The sequence below is a fragment of the Vigna angularis genome, chromosome 4, assembly GCF_016808095.1.
Source record: "Vigna angularis cultivar LongXiaoDou No.4 chromosome 4, ASM1680809v1, whole genome shotgun sequence".
Taxonomy (NCBI): Eukaryota; Viridiplantae; Streptophyta; class Magnoliopsida; order Fabales; family Fabaceae; genus Vigna; species Vigna angularis.
This window is the reverse complement of record NC_068973.1, coordinates 7,225,193-7,231,223: the sequence shown is the minus strand read 5'-3', so window position 1 is coordinate 7,231,223 and position 6,031 is coordinate 7,225,193. Positions and strand designations below refer to the sequence as shown.

General features: G+C 26.8%; 2 non-coding genes across 2 annotated transcripts; both read right to left on the bottom strand.

The window, feature by feature from the left end:
- Positions 1 to 1,528: 1,528 nt before the first annotated feature.
- On the bottom strand, positions 1,529 to 1,600 carry TRNAT-CGU (transfer RNA threonine (anticodon CGU)). The gene has a single exon. It is a non-coding gene; the product is annotated as a tRNA-Thr (tRNA).
- A 579-nt stretch (positions 1,601 to 2,179) lies between these two features.
- TRNAT-UGU (transfer RNA threonine (anticodon UGU)) lies at positions 2,180 to 2,251 on the bottom strand. Its single transcript has one exon. It is a non-coding gene; the product is annotated as a tRNA-Thr (tRNA).
- Between the last annotated feature and the right edge of the window lie 3,780 nt (positions 2,252 to 6,031).

Genomic DNA, 6,031 nt, shown 5'->3' with positions numbered 1-6,031 from the left:
AAACACAGTGTGATAGTCTTCTTACTAAGAGGGACATAGAAAGTGTTTGTCTCTATATGTTATCTCTTAACAAACGTCAATATCAACTCCTTATTGACGTAATCATACAAATTGCAGAGAAACATTAAACCAAAATTCAGCACATGCTCAAAATTTATTATTTTTTTTTTCATGGGAAACCAACTTTATCTCTCCTCGATCCTACATATCAACCATCAAAACAAATACTAACCGACTTTTCCACAATGCATATGCAATGTGATCGACCTAACTCATCAACAAATTCTTTGTGAACAACATTGTCGTTCTTGTCAATAACCTCTTCTTGATACTTAATAACATTCTCCTAAATATAAGACCAACAAATGTTGCAACTTCTCCATGTTCACCATCATGATCATTCCTACAAGCACATGTTGTAGGTTTTCTTCTGGTTTCACCTTATATAGAACTTTCACATTAGTTTGTAGAGACACCTCATATTCTTACCATTTTTATAATAAACAAATCAAATGTAGATTAAACCAATACACATAATAAATAACTAAATTTAAAGAAAATAAATAAACAAAACAACAACACATAAACCTTAAACCATAACAAAAAAAAAACACAAAATGAATAAGCTTTTCAGGAAGAAAAATTGAAAGTGTACGAAGAAAGGTCTCGATTCCAAAAAGCATGAAATGTAGAATAAGTTTTCCAGATAAAACATGTAATTCCTTCCTGAACAAGGTTTTTGAAACACTTATGCATGTTATATTCTTAAAATAGCTTTGGGATGAGTTATTTTCTATATTTTCTCTCTTCTTTTTCTATGTGTGGTGAATTGCTGAAGGATGTTTGAGTCATTTTCCTATTATTAGAAGATGTAATTAGTAATTGTAGGAATACAAAAAGACGTCACGAGTCCAATGTACGTTTTTTGGGTGACCCAATCCACACGTGTGTCGCATAAAGAGCCCAATTCATATGTTTTAGATCATATAAAAGCCTAATTTGTTTCACTCCCACAATTTATTACACACTTCTGCATTTCAGTGAAATCACATAAATAATCTCTTGAAATTATTACATTTCAGAGAATATTATTCAGAATGTAGTAAAAAGTTCCCTGAATACACACTTCAGAGATATTCTTTTTTTAAAAAAAAACATTGAAAGATTTAATATTCGCCATGATTTTTCAGAACGAATTACTCAATTTTGAAAATCATTCCGAAAGAAACAATGTCATTCCACATAGTTTGGAATATGTAAAATGAAAATCTTCAAATACATTTCAAACAACTTTGTTTTTAAAATTTATAAATTTTAAAAAATTGTTTTCTCTAAAATTGTGATTTCCCATGTAAAATTTTGGGAAAAAACAATATTCTGGAAGAAATATTCCAAATTCGACATAATTATCCAAAATAAATCATTCAAAAGTTTGAAAGTCAATTTCTTCATAAGAGAAAATGCATTTTGTAATATTTTCTTTCCGAAATATTTTTAAATTGAAAACCTCTCATAAAAAAGAAGAAAAAGCCCCCGGCGAGGATCGAACTCGCGACCTTTCGCTTACGAAGCGAACGCACTACCACTATGCTACGGAGGCACGTTTAAGAATGGAGTCATTAGTATTAAATTTGTACTATTTATTAGAATTGTTTTTCGAAGGTCCAATCTAACATTTTATTATGGATTAGTGATTTAGTAAGAAGAATTCATAATATTGATCCATTAAAATATAAAAATAAATATTCCTTTATTTATATTATAGAGATTAACTCACTTTACAAAAAACTTATTCGTTAATGACAAGTAGTAAACATTAATTGAAAAATTACCTCACCTTTTATTTTTTAGTTTTTACCTTTATATAAACCTTACATTTTGTCTATATATTTTAATCTTTAGTACATATACATACAATTTTTAATCCATATTCATTCTAGTTCCTAAGACATTATTTTGAAACCCTTTCATTCTCTATCTTTAAAATCCACTGGGACTATAAGAGATTCACAATAATATATATGTTTGTAGTGAAAACAATTTTAATTAATTTTGACTAAAAGAATTTTACAACCTTTATTTAGATTAAGACTGGTATTCCAACTATTTAAAACTGAATTTATGTCTTTTACATAACTTGATATTCCATTTTTCTCTAAAATAAAAAAGATTTTAAAATTGCCTTCATGCAGGATCGAACAACAGACCTTCAGTTTACAAGACTGAAGCTCTACCACTGAGCTATAAAGGCTTATCTTCTCATTACATTTTGCTAAATTAAAATTTTATTTTTTTATTATTTCATTAATAATTTTTTTTGGATTGGAGGATATGAAGAAGGGAGATTTAGACAGGATATATTGTAATAGATTAGTTCTGAAAAAATTAAATGATAGAAAGGCATGATATTTTGTTGAAAGAAATATATAAAGAACCATAATAGATATAATATTTTTGTATGAATAAATTAAATTATCGAGGTGGTATGTGAAAGGATAAGAGTTTATCATGCTTATTAATATCATGATTTAGTTGTATTATTATGAATATGTCTATATGGTGATGAAAGATAGGTTTGCCCATAGAAAGGTAGCTTAGGAGATTTAATCTTAAAAAATTGGAGCATTAAACTAAATTATATTAAAAGGTTAAATTAGTTTTTTTGTCATTAGTTTTGTAAATATACATTAAATAGATAAATAATTGAAAAACATTAAGATTTAAAAAAAAAGTTGATAATTAATAATTAAAAAATATAAATGTGGAATTTAAGAAAAGGAATTTCATACACATGATAATATTTTTACAATCACTTCTGATACACTAAATAAATAAATAACATATGAGTAATGTGAAATATATTTTTATTTCTTTTAAATAATGATAAGATAAAAAGAGTTTTATTAAGTTGATACATTAATAAGATGAGTATGTTACAATTACTTAATACATTAATTAAAAATAAACTAAATTTATACTTTTTTTTAAATAACATTTTGGTATATATTTAAAAATTAAAATAGAAATTATTATCAATATAGTCACAAGAATTAAATGTTATAAAATACATTGAAATATGTGTTAACTCACTACGAATGTCCTGTCGAAGAAGAAAAAGAGAGAGTGTACGTAAAAGAGGATTACAAGAAATATACATAGAGATTCACAAAAATAACTTTTTTTATTTTCTTTCCTTTCTATTTCTTAAGCTTCTTATTCATGGAATTAACTTTTTAATGTGGGTCTATATTTTTAATTGTATTTTTGGTAGAAATTCAGTTTCATATACTTAATTCAAATCCATTTAAAGGTGAGTTATCTCAATCAAAATAAGAAAAAAAAAAGTAATGAGATAAATTATAGTGTTAAAAAGAAAGCTATACAAGTATGGAAAATGTGATCAAAGACATGAAAGTAATGGATGATTGTTATCTAAGAGAAAACTATGCCTAAATAAAGTCTAGCAAAGGGAAACAGTAAAAATATTATTTATTTATTTATTTTAAACTCTTGGATTATGTATAATTTTTCATGAACTCTATTCCATAAGGATTCTCTTAATCGAAAAAGTTTTTATAATAAATACACAAATTATTTCTAAGTTATTATTTTAAATCTCTTTTTTAAATTAAGAATTGGAGTACTCTTTGTTGTCATTGAATACAAACCTATAAAAGATGTTATTGTTGGATCAAGCCACTAAATTAAAAATTATAACTTTTAGTCAAGACATAACTTTTTTTACTTAATGGCAGAAACCTAAAGATCACAGTTCAATTGTAACTTTATTCATTTTGCCTACAATATGAATAATTGATATCACCTTCAATAATCTTTCTTCAACAATTACTCGATTAGAAATTGGACTTGTGACCTTGAATTTGATAAAAAATGGTAGGATGAAGTATTTATAATTAGAAACATAAGAGTGAAAAAGATAATTGTGGTTGAGAATGAGATTAAAAATACGATTTTTCTTATTAGTATTAACTAACTTTGTAAGGGGAGAGAATGCGTGCCACGTGTGGGGTTAAGAATGGAGAGAAACTGTGTGGGTAAGAAGGGGTGTAAAAAGTAATGAGATGGTGAAAGAAAACAAAACAAAATAGGCTTACTAACCCATCATACATAAAAACAAACTAATTAATTTTTATTAAACAATTTTAAAATTTTTATTTGTCCCTTCTTTTTATTATGTTCTTTATTATTTATATTTAATTTTTTTATCCTATTTTTTTCATTCTGATTTAATTTTTATTTTTTATTTTTTATTCTCTAAAATTATAATATTTAATTAATATTTTAAATTTTTTAGAAATTTTATTTTTACCCATTTTATTTAATTTTTTTATTTTATAAAAAAATTATTTATCTAGATAAAATTGAATGTTGACATATATGAAGACGACAAAATTTAAAAGGTAATGTAAATATTATGTAAATGTTTATTCAGCCTTGATTAATAGTGTAGAGCAGTCAAAACGGGTAATCCAGCTCGACCCAATCCGGCCCACCATGAGTTGGTCACTTAATGAGTCAACCCGACTCACTTATTAGCGAGTTGAAAAAGTTCGAACCCGGCTCGACCCATCACGGGTTGGTGGGTTAAATGGGTTGGCTCACTACCTCACTTAATTATAAGTTTTTTTTAAATAAAAAATATAATTTTTTGAATTCAAATCTAAATAAATTTCACTCTAACTCCAAATACAATAAAAGAAAAATCATACAATTCAAGCGTAATCCAAAAACAAACACAAAAGACGAACAAAAAAGTTTTTAATATTGATATTTTTTGTATGACTTGATCATCTATAATATTAGAGTCTTGAATAGATAAATATATAATATTTTTCTCTCTTGAAACATCTTTTTTCTTATCTCATCTACAATATAATAAAAAAATGCTAATTAATAATATCGAAACAAAAAAAATAATTAAATTAAATTAGGTGGGTTGGTGAGCCAATCCGGCTCACCACGGGTTCAACCCGGATGAGCCCGGTTCTAAGTGAGCCGTTTGAAAACTAACCCACATAAAAAAATTACACTTTTTTCAAATCCAACCTGGCTCAAACCCGTGGTGAGTCAGATTGGCACGCTGATTACAACCCAGTACTAATAATATCTAACTATTAGTAGAATGTTTACATATGTAGTAACAATGTACAATATATCAAAGTTCATGTGCTAGAAGACTAGGGAGGAACATGTCCTTTCTAGAATTCTAAGATGTTGATGGAATGGCGATCTAAGATTTTTACTTCCTCTATACCATATTTTCCTCTCGCACCCTTTTTTTTCATAAATGCCTATTTTTCTATTATTTTTTTTGTGTGCTTATTATTAATTCAGCCTCTCCAAACCCTCAATGACATATTTCATTTGTGTCCTTAATTGTATGTATAACTTTTTCTTTGAAAATTAGATTTACAAAAAGATATAGTAGGTAGATATTTTTGGATAAAATTTATGATGGATAATTGATATTTATAGATATTTATTATTCATGAATAATTTTTATTCTAATTGCTGGGGAGTTTCGATATACACATATCTCCACACTGGTAAGATATTGTCCGCTTTTGGTCAAGCCCTCACGGATTTGTTTTTGGTACCTCTCGCACCCTTCTTTTTTCATAAATGTCTATTTTTCTATTTTTTTTTTGTGCTTATTACTCATTCAGCCTCTCCAAACCCTCAATGATATATTTCATTTGTGTCCTTACATGTATGTATCTCTTTTTCTTTGAAAATTAGATTTACAAAAAGATATAGTAGGTAGATATTTTTGGATAAAATTTATGACGGATAATTGATATTTATAGATATTTGTTATTCATGAATAATTTTTATTCTAATTGTTGGGAAGTTTTGATATACACACATATCTCCACACTGGTAAGATATTGTCCGCTTTGGGTCAAGCCCTCACAAATTTGTTTTTGGTACCACTCCAAAAGACATCTTACCAATGGAGGTATCTATGTGTATATAAACTCATGTTCAACTCTTCTTTTATCAATGTGGG